This window comes from Mus musculus, chromosome 7 (assembly GCF_000001635.26).
Source record: "Mus musculus strain C57BL/6J chromosome 7, GRCm38.p6 C57BL/6J".
In the NCBI taxonomy this organism is placed as follows: Eukaryota; Metazoa; Chordata; class Mammalia; order Rodentia; family Muridae; genus Mus; species Mus musculus.
This window is the reverse complement of record NC_000073.6, coordinates 70336805-70349972: the sequence shown is the minus strand read 5'-3', so window position 1 is coordinate 70349972 and position 13168 is coordinate 70336805. Positions and strand designations below refer to the sequence as shown.

At 47.8% G+C, this 13168-nt stretch overlaps 1 long non-coding RNA gene across 2 annotated transcripts in view; it reads left to right on the top strand.

Annotated features, from left to right (window-relative positions):
- The first annotated feature begins 12120 nt into the window (after nucleotides 1-12120).
- Gm29683 (predicted gene, 29683) overlaps nucleotides 12121-13168 on the top strand; it is a 158985-nt gene continuing 157937 nt past the window's right edge. Inside the window, exon 1 of one of the 2 annotated variants that reach the window (NR_131144.1) lies at nucleotides 12121-12270. This is a non-coding gene — a long non-coding RNA (predicted gene, 29683). The remainder of the gene's footprint in view (nucleotides 12271-13168) is intronic. The other variant, NR_131145.1, reaches the window with a different exon arrangement.

The following is a 13168-nucleotide window of genomic DNA, read 5'->3' as shown; positions in this document are numbered from 1 at the left end:
ATTCCAGGCCCCGTCAAGATTTATTGAAGTTGGGTTTTAAAAAACGTGCTTCAGATGATTTTTCCCATTTTCTCGGATTTCAAAGGCTCCCCGCAGTGCGGCTGCCTAATTAATGGTGAAATTCAACTAAATCTAATTATGCAGTAATTTTAAAGCAGTTAGTGCTGGGCGTTGGTTTGTAATAGGACCCCGGTTTTTAAAAGTTTGTTGACTGTATTGGTTTAGGGGAAAGCTATCTTTTGTATGGTAAAGAAAGATGGGGAAGGGTTTTCCTGCTCCGAAGGGGAGGGCTCAGGACTGTTAGCCATCCCACCCTCATCCCTAAGTCCTATTCAGTCTCCTTTCTCTCTTCTCTTGTTTTCTCTTTCATGCTCGGGCTAAAAAGCTGAGTGAGGTGCTAACGCTTCAAGCAGCCCCAGTTTCCTGATGAAACAGGAAAGGGAGAATCTATCCTTTGGAGACACAAAGGGCCAGACTGGTATGGGCCCTCTTAGATGCATCCGTGCAAACTTGAAAACTGGGAAGGGACTCCCAACTCCTCTAATCCAGAACAGATTTCCTCCCCAGCATCCATTGTCATTAAGGCGCAAAGCTGACTCTTAGAGTTATAAATCTTATCGTCCTTCTGATAACGTACTTGTAATAAGTTAGCGTCCCATTCAATGTGAATTGTAAAACTGCCTCACTTAATATGGCATCTGTGTCATTAAAACTCCCCCCCCCCCGCCCCGCCTAGTGACTTGCAGGTCTGCAGGTCTGGCTTTGGCGTTAACGGGGAGGTCCCTTACTACTGGGCTTCTGGGGTTGGGCAGAGGAGAGAAAAGGTGTCAGAGATAGGTTGCTGGATCCCACCTTGGGATTTTAGGTCTGGTGAGAGATGCCCAAAGGCAAAAAGGGCCTATGGGGGTGGTGTCCATCTCTCCAAGCCCCCCACCCCATTGGCCCCTGAAAATGACATTCCTTGAAAGAAACATGCTTGTGATTAGCTAAGCAAACACATGTGCTTTCGGAGTTGGTCCTTCGTTAATTAGCTGAACAAAGGGCCGTTTTGCTTTTTTACCTTTTGCTGGGAAGAGTGTGTTATTTCAGGAGTGTCGCGGGCTCTCCTCTTTTCAATTGCAGCCACGACGTTAATTTTATTGGGATTACTGATGGGAAATGAGGTGGCGCAGGCTTCCGAGAGGAAAAGCTTGATCATTACTCCCTTTGGAACTATATTTTTCCACCCAACCTCCTGCTCGTGAGGAGGGGGTTGGGGGCGAACTGCACAGCAAGTTCGGAGCAATTGGAATCAGGCTCGCGGTACGTTGATCTCGGGTGACAGAGCGTGTGTTGAAGCTGAACTCTATAATTTGCGCTTCTGTTCCTTTATTAGGCCTGGACAACGAACTAATGAGCTTTGGCCCAGTACAATGTCACTTGTATTTATTTTCTTATGGCAACTTTGAGATAGCGGAAGTGCTCCTTACCAGGAGCCAGGAAGGGCCGAGAGTTCGGTCCACTACGATGGGGATGGGGTCGGCAGCGTGTCCCCAGGGAGTGAGAACAAGCTGAGAGCCATCACAAGGCTGTCGGAGTAGAGGCACTGAGCTGTTAGGGACAGGGCTCTCTAGAAAGCGTTAGGCCCTATAATGTCTTGGGCACCCCTTCAGGCTCAGCATTCTGAGTGGAAGTGTGTGTGTGGGGGGGGGGGCTAGCCCAGGACAAGTTCTCAGTTAAGAGAACTCTCAGTTAAGAGAGTCCGAGGCTTATAGAGGGTATCCAGAGTTCGTTTTGGTGATGGACAGAGAAGGAATCCTGCCTTCCAACTTGCCAGGTCTAAGAGCCCTCTAAGCCTGCGGGGATACCCTGCTGGATGGTAGAAACATCTGCTTATACTGCAAAAGGCCTGGCCTAGCTCTGTACTTATTTTATTGGGAGATGTGAGGCAAAGGGTGTCCTAAACAGGGTCTTAGGCCTCTGAAGTTCGGTAAGTCCCTCCTATTTCTTCCTAGTTTAGCTGGAGAGATCTGATAGAAAGTGAAGAGAGGGTCGGAGGCAGCGTGGGCATCCCTTGTGCTCTGGCAGAGAGAATAGGAGACCCCCATGCGGGAATTGATGGGGACAAGGAAAGGGAAACCCCGACCTGCTAGTGGGGCGGATGCTTCCCTCTACAGCCTGAGACTTCCCGTGGCTCTCGCCTTGCGCCTAGCTTCGTCAGGCAAGCCTTGTTAATAACGCCCAGGCTCGATGGCCCCCGCCCTCCCCATCTCTCCACGCTTCATCCCTCTGCCTTACCACCCCCCTCCCCACCTCTTCCTTCCTTCCTGCAAATGGGTGTTAACGTGGGTCTTTATGTTCTGTCTATAACTAGGATGTAATCACGCGCCCCATGCCTCTCTCTAAAAGCATTTAATAAATGTCTATTAAAGCGCTACAAATGTAAGATGAATTTAGTGGCGCGGCTGCCTCCCTGAATCCAAACGGTAATGATGGATTTATCAACGGGGATTCGCCTTCAGCACAGCGAGGGAGGTTTACTCAGCAAATACGTCGGCGAGCACCCACCCAAATACAATCATTTGACCCCCTGCGGGCGTTAGCCGCTGTGTCCCTTCCCAAAGCTAGGCAGGCAGGTCAGGGTCGTCGGGGCCAACTCAGACCCAGGAGGACCAGAGGGGAGGTCTCATCCATCTCCTGGTGTCTAAATCCCTCCTCCTCTGTCAAAGGCCTTGGATCTTCCTCTCTTGGAGAGTGTGTAGGTACCTGGCCTACAGATTTACAGGTGGGGAGCAAAGGTTCTAAGGGCAGAATGAAGTGTGACATCACTGAGTGCTCCAGCATCCTTCTTGGTTTGGCAGAGATAGCGATTGCTCCTGAGTCTGCAATTGTGTAGCTTAAATGTTCTGGCTTTGACTAGATTCTCAAGGCCTGGGATGCTGTCTGACTGAGTTAGGGCACAGCTCTAGGACAGATGCCTCTGGTCTTCAGGCCTCCGGAGAGGCGAGTATGTCTATCCACCTTACCTCACACTCCTTAATCCCACTAAGACCAACCAGAGGTAGCCTTCAAGAGTGGGGCAAAACTTCTAGACCTTTTCCTCTAACCTGATCCTGTTCCTCACAACCTGACCCTGCCTTGTCCACCTGGTCATTTAAAGTTCTCTGGACCATGGATTTTCAGAAATTGGTTTGGGTTGTGATCTTTAACACCCACGGTCCCATGAACTACTATATTTTTATTCTTTTTCTTTTCTTTTCTTTTTGTCTTTTCTCTTCCTCCCCCACCCCCTTTTTTCCGAGGAGGGGTTAGTGCTGGCCTGTTCCATCAAGCCCAGTTCGCATTTGCGTTGGCTTCTGAATTCTCTTTCTTCTTTGGAAATTTCATTGAGATGTCTCTGTACTCCGCTTGTCAGTTATCTTTGTTCCTCTTAAATAAAGGGCTTTTAAATGGACTTATTGCTCCCAGCGTGGGTTCCTCTCTCTAAATGTTAGAAAATTGTGCCATCTACCCGCTATGCCGAGTACTGTCACACTTGGAGACCTTGGGGACCTCCGGACTGGCTTCAATGCTGCAGTGTCAGGGGCCGCTGCGGGCAGCAGGAGGAGGGGCGGCTCACGTGGATTTTTACAGCTCTCCGCCTGCAGCCAGCCCTCGTGGCCGCGACAGGGCATGGCCCGCGATGCGCGGAGCCTCCTGCTTTCTGGCGGCCAGGAACTTGGCTGCAGCGCTTGATCCCGGACCAAATCGCAGGCGTGGCGCCGGGGCTCTTCCCTTCTTCGTGAAGCTGTTGCCGGAGGAGGCACCTGGGTTGGCTTTAGACTGGGACAGCCACTATGGGTCACGGATAACAGAGGACAATGGGGCGAATAGGGCCTGTCCGGGAGGGGCAGAAGGAGGCTGTCGCAGCGCTGTTAAAGAGCTCTCGGCAACGGCAACGTCTGCATGGAGACTGAAGCCGGAGGAGAGCAAGAGCGGCTGAATGCCTTCCCACGGCTCTTGGCCAGAGAACTCCTGGCCCCGTAGTTGGGATACAACTTTCAAATTTGTTCTAGTCCTGTTCGAGAAAGGGCAGAACTTTCCTTAAGTGGAATGCGGTTTTGATGGAACGCTTCAGAACAAGTCAGGTGTATGGTGTGGGGTCTCCTCGCCATGACCCCTCCGGAGTAAAACACCACCCACAACCGCAGGTTATTTTGAATGAGTTAAAATGGATTAACAGTTTAAATTTTATTATGTAGCTACCCCTTTCAGATCTCCCCCCCCCCAATTTAACCCATTAGGGGTATTAGCTATGTTTTTTCCTTCCAAGTGTCAGTTGAGTATTTATGCTTTTGCAGAGGGGGAAAATCTTCGATACGGCGTATGGCTTTTATTACATGTTTCACACTGTTCAAGAAATGGAGTTTTAAGCAACATACAATTAAATCTATATTGCTGTTTGGAGGAGGGCCAAGGAACTCGGCAATCAATTAGTTTAGATCTTTTGATACTTGTTGCTAAAATACAAGTATAAAACTACAACCTTCAGGGCTAGCTGCTCCCCTCCTTTTAACAAGAAAGCAGGCTAGTTAGGAATGTCAGAAGGAATGGCAGTTGCTCTTGCCTCCAGTTTATCCTTTGAATTCTTCAGTGATACTCACAGATTTTTTTTTCTACTTCCTCCTTGCCTTCCCAACAGTTTCTTGTCTCCTGTTTTTAGCTTTGTTTTAGGATTTTGTTAATAAATTTACTTTTTAATTGTATTATTTACAAGTGACTTTTTCACTCATTACTTTCTTTTTCTTCTCCTGTAGCCTTACACCCAAGAAGGAAAACGGCTTAATATCTACCAAAGTACACTGTTTTCCCAACAAAGGCAAATTTTATTCTTTACAGCCAGTGCAGGGGGGGGGTCTCTCTTGTTTCTTTCTTTCTCTCTATCTCTCTCTCAAACAAAATAAAACAAAACAAACCCCACTATTTCATTAGTAATCATTTACATGGAGCAGAAACTGCTGCTTCTGTCAAAGTGTCACCATTTATGTCCCTGCCTGTCTCTGGGGCAGTCCCTTAGGCTATTGGTACTCTTTTTTGGCCTCCCTGCTTCGTGAGAATAAAGGAGTGAATATCTAGCCCAGAAGACAAAGAGGGGAGCCTATGGGGTCTCCATAGCCCATAAGTGGCTGCAAAGGCAGAGAGAGAGTTCTGGAAAGAGGGGTGCTGATATATTTTTAAAACCTTTCCCCTCAGCATGGTCTCAGCTCCCCCCATCCCCCACCCCCGCTTGTAGGGGTGGGGTCTAGGACAAAAAGTCCATCTCCACCTCTGTCCCCTTCACCAGCCAATGATAGCCAAACTATCACCTCCTCCAGCATGGGGTGTTTAGAATATCCCTTTCTTTCCAAAAAGGTTCAGAACCCGGTGAAGTGTCTGGGCAGAGTGGAGTGCCCCTAATAGCCTTCAGAAGTGTCACTTTTCTTCCCAGGAAGTGAAGACTCCGTGACAGGTGGGTCGTTTGCTTAGACCTAGGGCACAAGCCTGGCAGGTCACGGCTCCCTGCTCCAGTAGGCTCCCCACTGATATGACCATGAAAAAAACTTCTGCCCTAATTGCTAGAAGGTCTGGGAAACATTTTCTCTGCGCTAATTTTATATTTCCCCTTTCCCCCTTCCAACATTAAACATAATTTTGCGCTGTCAGTGTCACTAAGATTGCGGTTTGCTGATGTCTCTACTTGGAAACACGACCTCCTCGCCTCCAATAAGGAGTCACTGCCTCCCCATCAGGAACTTCTGGGGTTTTGTGACAACGCAGAGAAGAAAGGGAGGGGAGAGGGAGAGAATGAACAAGGTAGTAAAGACAGTCCGAGGTCCAAGATTCCAATGCCTCTTAGCCTGTGATGGAAGTAGAAATGTTCGGTTGTTAGCTTATTTGTTTAATAAAATCCATCCCCCCTCGTGTGTGTGTGTGTGTGTGTGTGTAAAACAGAGAACCACTTTTAAGAATTTCCTGTTGTATTCCAGTTTGTTTGTTTTTGTCCTCTCTCTTCATCGGCTGTCTCTCTTCTTTACCAACACCACCTGGACCCACTAAGTTCCTCTGGCCAGGCAGAAATTCTCTGACCCAGTGGTAGTGCTCCTAGACATAAAAATCCATTTTGTTCCTTACGTGGTTTCACTGAGGGCCTGTTCTCTGAATCCTTTGGTGACTGACTAGAGCCGAAAGGATAAAGTGACTCGGAATTTCCTTGGCTTTGTGCATCCCACCATCCAGGAAAAGGCACTGAGCTAGAACACAGACAGGTTTGGTTTGCTCTCCGCTCTGCTCTGGACTGCAGGACTGGTAGCTGTGTACTTGTTTTTCTTTTCATTGCAAAGAGCTGCTAGTTGCTCTCTGCTGTCTGTATCAGTAACTCAGAGCTACTTTGTACCAAGGCTGGTGGGTTTCAGAGTGATTATCTCATTTCCCTGGTGCAGAGAGAAGCTGCTGGCAGCCCCTGGGTCAGACTTTCAGTGGAGAGCCCATGTCAGGGACCCAACCCGAAGGTTAATTTCCTCTCATTAGCATCTCCATAGTCTGCTCGGATTCGGGCTGTTTGCTGTTTTCTCTAAGCTTAGCATTACTGGTATATTCATATTCATATTCTCTCTCTCCCTCCCTCCTCCCCCTCTCCCTTCCTCCCCACCACCAACTCCATTTCCTGAAAACCCATTTCATCAGTTTCCAACCAATTTGCCTATTTTTATCCAGGAGCCACCTTCCACTGTCCATCTTTCTTCACCATACACATTATTTACAAACATATTCTGGTTGATCTGAGCTAGGTCCTTCTCCCCTTTTCTACTTTCCCTCCCTCCTCCCTCCCTTCTTTCAATAATTGCTAGGAGAAGCCAAACATACAAAATGGCAAAGTGGTGGGGTGGAGATGGTCCTTGCTCCCTGGGGAGAAGCTGGAGATTCGTAGCCACAGTAAAGATGACGAAGGAAGAGGTGCGTGTGGTGTAAGTGAATGAGCCTGTTTACGGCGCCTCTTCCCTGTGTCTCTTCCTTGTGTCGTTTGATCGTTTGAAGGCTTCTCTGAACTGCTTTGATGCTGGCTCCACTAAGGCATTTTCGGAAGCCAGTCACAGTGAAGGAACCCAGAGTTAACCTCTTATATCAAATGAATCTTTTCATTTAGAGACCAATAAATCTCAATTCCTAACTACCTATTGTTGATCCAGCCTGGACTTAGTGAGGCAGGACCGAGGCTTATAGTAATGACCAGATAAAGTTTTCCAAAGTTAAGACTATTTTTCTTTTCTTTCATCAAAAACAAAACAAAACAAAAACAAAAACAAAGAGAAAAAGAAAAAGAGAAAAAAAAATCTCCCATTTACAAAAACAATAAACAGTACAAAGTAGTAGTTCCCTCTCCTGTGTGGAGAAATCTGGCTATTTCTTGAGTTTTTGTTTGTTTGGTTTTTTTGTTTGGTTGTTTTGTTTTTGTTTTGTTTTAAACAGGAGTCTTTGTTGATTAAAATGGTTTCCCATACAACAATGCCGAAGAAGGTTATAGTTTCTCAACAAATCATTTTGGAATGTGATTTTGGTGGAGGCTTGAAACCATTCAGTAATCAATGTAAAGTGTGTGTGTGTGGGGGGGGAGAGGGATGGGGAAGTATGGTCTAGGACCTAAAAGAGAGCTGATACTAGACACATGAAAGCCTGTTGGGTCTCCAGGGATGGAATTTGGGAAAGAGCCTGCCCACGTCTGCTCCTGGGCCTTAAAGAAACACATTGTTAAGGACAGCAAGACAGACAATACACTGATCTCTGCCTGGATTTCAGGGCTGAGTTAGGCTGTGGGGTTAAACTGCTTGCTGTGGCACTGTTCATTTTGATGGCATTTTCTGGGCCATTTGAAACTCCACCTTTAGTCAGCTCATGGTATATGGTTACAGAATTTATTTTTCGATTTATTAACCCTTCCTTTCTATTTTCTCTATTTCCTGATAGCTTCCCATGAGGTTAATCTCCTTTCCCTACCCCCTTTTTCATATTTTCTGGTTTTGTTCTCCCCACAAATAGAGTGTTTTTGTGTTTTTTTTTTTAACCTGTTTCTGCTGATTACTCATTTGCTTCCTTTCTCTTTCCTTCCTTAAGAGACAGAGGGAAATTAGAAGAGTAACAGGGGGGATTTCCAAATGACTCCTCTCTTGTAATTACTCTTACAAGGCAGGTGATTCTTAACTAATAACAAAGTTGTAAATTGCTACTAACTATAAGATATTTCTCATTTGTCAGCTCTGATTGATTTGATTAATATTTCCCTCTTTAGAATTATTGTAAGCTGCACTTCCAATCAACTCTACCTATGACACAGATGGCAGATGCCCACCCTGGGATAGGAACCTACCACTTCATGATAGTTTTCAGGACCTTGCTACCTATCCTGAGGCCCATGGCTTTGGCAGTCTACTGGAGAGGGCCCAGGCTAGGGTTCAGAAACTGCCTGATACATCTGTATGTGCTGTCCTCCATTTGTAATTTGAAAAACAATACTTTATTAAGGGATTTAAGTGTATTGAAAATAACAATGAACCATTTTTCTTAAGTCTCTTGAGAATTTTTTAAACTCCACATTCAAGGTTATAAGGTCTATCCTTAGTCTGTATGACTGAGGGAAAGATGTGTTGGGGGTGGGGTTGGTAACCAAGGCCCAAGGAACTCAGAGATGGAACACTGGTAAGACTCTATCTTTTGGGAAAGAGGTTGTATTTTCCCAAAGTCCTATTGTATCCCACAATGGTATCTAGAATGCATTTTTTTAAAGCTATCAATAGCTGCTACCTCAGTAGCTCTGGAGTTTTAATCTTAATTATATTATTAAGTGAAGTACCATTCTGTCAGGGCATTGAACATGATTTATGACGTCTGCCTATTAAAGGATCGATTGTGAATATCGCTACTATCATCTATCAATATTCTCAAGCCTGGGGTACTTCTCACATTGGGTTATTTGTGGTAGCAGAATGACAGACTGTGGGGAAAAGACTATTTCTTCTCCTCAGAGCTGGCTTTCCAGGTGCAGCAGGGAGAGAGAGGCATGGAGTGCCAGCAGCCCTCCTGAATTCTTACAGCATCTTACACCTAGAGAGGATGTAAAGATTTTTCCCCCACTCCTTAATGCTAAAGCCAGTGAATTCTCCCTGGGGGCTAGTAGAGACGGAAGACAAGAGCTGTTTTTAGGGAAGAAGTAACGCCTGCAGGTCGATACCAGGGGAGAGCATTTCCTAGCTGCCAGGTGATTTTCTGTGAGACACGTAGGAGGAAAAAACCAGCAACGAACAGCCTTTATAGGAGGATGGATGGATGGGGTCCGGGGGCAGATTTTATTTTTTTTGAACAGATGCCTGGCCCTGCCTCTGCCTGCGGACTCGGAGGTGTTCAATTTAGGGAATCAATAAAAGTTCTCTGCTCCTTAGCGCCCCTGCCTCCACCTGCTCTTGCTGCCTCTGCAAAGGTGGAGGCGGGTGCTGTGAAAGACACAGTGTCTGGGCCTGCTGGAGCCAGCCAGTTCAGGTCTTTTGTCTCCAGACAGCGCAGAGCCTGGTGTTTTCCACACTCAGGGGGCATGATACTGGCACCGGGTTATCATCTCGTCTCTGGCCCTCAGTTTTAGGAGAATGGGGGCGACTCTCCTTGTGGATGGAAGCCGGAGAAGCCCAGTGGGGCGGGGCCTGGAAAGACCTCTGTGTTGCAAGGGGCAACTAGGGCAGGGCTTTATGTCTTGTCCTAGTCCCTTTTCCCTGGACCCTTGCTCGAGTGAGCACCCAGAGGCTGGCACTGGAGACCCCTCTCTGACTGGTCATGCACTGGAGTCAGGCAAACACCCTCTGGCACTCATCTAGCTTGGAGCGGAGGTAGTAGCAGACACCTGGGCAGTTGGAAGCCCAGGATGTGGACTGGCCCCTGGGTGACTAGCAATTGGCACTTGCCCACACCTGGACATTGCAGGCCCACACCATACTTTCCTCTCAGGATTCCAGCAAGAAGAAGAAAAAATGTGAATCCAGCACTGCCTTCTGTCTCCCCAGGCCAGAGGCTGGGAGCCACAGGAGCCACAGTTTTCAGGAAGGAATTGGGATTCCAGATGGGCATGCCTTGGGTTTGGAACCTCCTAGATGACCCACAGCACTCTGCTGCCCTGAACAGCATAGAAACCATGATCTGGGCCTAACCAATGCAACCTCATTTATCTGGATGCCTGCTTCCCCAGCCTGGCTGCCTTGCTTCAAGGCCTTCCCTTTTTTGGCTAGAACCATTTGTTTTCAGGTCTAGAAACTACCTCAGATAAAGGTCAGCGATGGACACATTGAGAGTGGAGTCTCAATAAATGTAGCTGGTTTTCATGCCAAAATGAGGCATCCATTTTCCTTTATAAGCAACCTCCTCCTCCAACACACACACACACACACACACACACACACACACTTCAGTCCAGCCACCATGTAGGCAGGTCCTCAGACCAATCTTTATTTTGTCTTGGGGTGACTGGATATTGGCTGCCCCTAGTCCTTCAGTCCTAGATTCACAATCTCCATTTGAGACACTCTGGATGAAAGGGAGGAAGGTGGACTCTCTTTAGTCTCTCTCTCTCTCTCTCTCTCTCTCTCTCTCTCTCTCTCTCTCTCTCTCTGTGAGTGTGTGTGTGTGTGTGTGTGTGTGTGTGTGTGTGTGTGTGTGTTGGTGCAGACCTGGGCTGCCACAGTGGAGTCCACAGCAGCATGAACAAGTCTCAGCAGGTCCCCAATGTGCCCCTCATCTTGGGTCAGCATCAAGAAAGGAGGGTTTTAGTTAAATAAGAGCTTCCTGAGAATGGAGAGAGAGAGAGAGAGAGAGAGAGAGAGAGAGAGAGAGAGAGAGAGAGAGATGCTACTCTTGATGATGGAGGAGAAGAAGAAGAAGAAGAAGAAGAAGAAGAGGAGGAGGAGGAGGAGGAGGAGAAGAAGAAGAAGCTGGCTTCCAGTCTAGCCCCAATCATCCAATCATCCAAAGGCCAGTGGCAAAGTACATGAGGGAGAAGGATGAGGTCGTTCTTCTATGAATAATAGAGACGGAGACCTTAACCACATTGAAATGAAGTCATTTTCTTCCAGATTCCTTGGTAAGCTTTCAGTGTGGCCCCTTCTAGAGAATGCACTATGAAAAGTAGAAAATACAGGTACAATGGCCATGTTGCCATATTTTAATTGTACTTCGACCTTTTTATTGGCACACATATCATGTCATTATTATTTCAAAAGACCTTTTAGCCCCCCGTGGCTCCTTGGGTCAGCTGTAACTCAAACTTAACCAGATTCATTCACTCCTCTTCCCTCTTTCATCCTTTCTTTCTTTCTGCCCAGCTAATGGATAATTTCGGGGTCTAGGTTCCTTTAAAGATCAGACATTTTGTTAAGATAGACAACTTTTGCCCTACTGGTTCTTAACCATTTTGTGGTGGGAAGACCCAGGCACCGTCCTAACAGTCCACTTCACAGTCTGCATTGTACCTTAATCGCCAAAACTTTGCCCCAATTTTTAGGCAATAGATCTGGAGCCAGGGAATCAGGGAGAAACCAGTGGCCCAAGGAGTTAGATGAAGGCGTTAGATGGGTCAAAAATCAGCAGGTTGGAAGGACAATGGGGTTTGTACTCTGTCCAACCTTCGCATGACCTTGAATCTCCCGTCTTGATCTTTAAGGGTGCGGGCCTTAGCTCTCTGCAGTTCGCCTCTGTAGTTTGTTTTTAGACTAGTGCACTAATGCCTGGGCCGTCCTTCCATGCACTAAGGCACGCTACACACCAAGCTTTTCCCAGCACCCGGGAGGAGGCGCTGGTGGCCGGGTCGCGCGTCTCCTTCCTCCCAGCCAGAGTTCTGGAGCCCCCATTTACAAAGCCTCACTTGCAAAGGGGACACACACACACACACACACACACACCCTCACTCACACCCCACACGCACTGCTTGGAGGGCAGTTTGATCTTGTCTCATTGGCGTCTCCGGCCTGAAAAGAAAATCATTTGGGTAAACAGCCAAGCTTCCAGGCTTAACGCCCCGCTCCCGCCTCCGCCCCTCTGTCCCTCCCGCCTCCCCCACTCCCCTTCAACCCCACCCGCCACCCACACTCCGCTCCGCTGCCTGGCCTCCAGCGAGCTCCGCGCGTCTGAGAAGGAGCTAAGGGCTCCCTGGTTCAAAGGGCCGCAGCCCCGAGGGAATGCCCTCTTCGTGTGCCCCGGGGTGCAGAAGCAGACTGCAGGGCGGTGGGACCAGCCTGGGCCACGGTAGGAATCTCGAAACCTCATGCACCCCTAAGTAGCTGATCCCAAGGGAGGGCACAGGGGAGTTCCGAGCCCGAAGGGACAATTCGGCAAATCTATCGCAGGCCGGGCAGGGACCGCTGGCTAGTGCACCTGCCGGCTGCTCCAGATCCTGAATGGGTCATCCTGGGTCCCCCCAACTACTTCACAGGCGTTTGTCCATTTGTGTGCCCTAATAGAGCATCGAGCCTTGAGTTTCTTTGGCCTCACTGCCTTGCATATAGGCACTTGGGTAGCTGATGACCACAGGCCCCCACAGCCTTCAACAGGCCTGAGTCCTGGAGTAGCCTTGAATCTAGTACTAAACGATTTCTAATGTTTGATCCCTCCCAAAGGAGAGTTTTTTCATATAACTGTAAACATAATTGTTATTAATATGCCCCCAAAAAGTGGTGGTTAAAAGGATACTCGACTCTCTCTAGATCACACTTTCAAGGAGAGAGAAGCTTGAAATCTGATATACTGATGAGATTATTAGACTTGATTAAATAGTGATTGGCCCCCACACCAGTTCTCTAAGGAACAGTGTCCCTCTCCTCGGTAGTTCTGTCTCTTCTCTTCTCTCCTTCTCTTCTCTCCTCCGTCTTCCAGGCGCGCAGGCTCACACTAATTCAGGAGTCATTAGCAACACCCTCTGCATGCATGGCTTGCGTGGGGGAAGCATTGTGTTCAGTAGCTGTTACACTAACTCTTGCACCGCATCTTGCGGTAGGAAGTGTAATAGCAAGAAGATCATTTTTTAATCCTCGGGCTTTATTTTGTGTGCGTATGCCTGTATGTGGGGGTGGGGTGGGAGTGGGGGTGGCTGCTCTCAGAAAATATGAATTGAGACGAGCCGTGTGGAAGAGAAAGAAATGGAGAG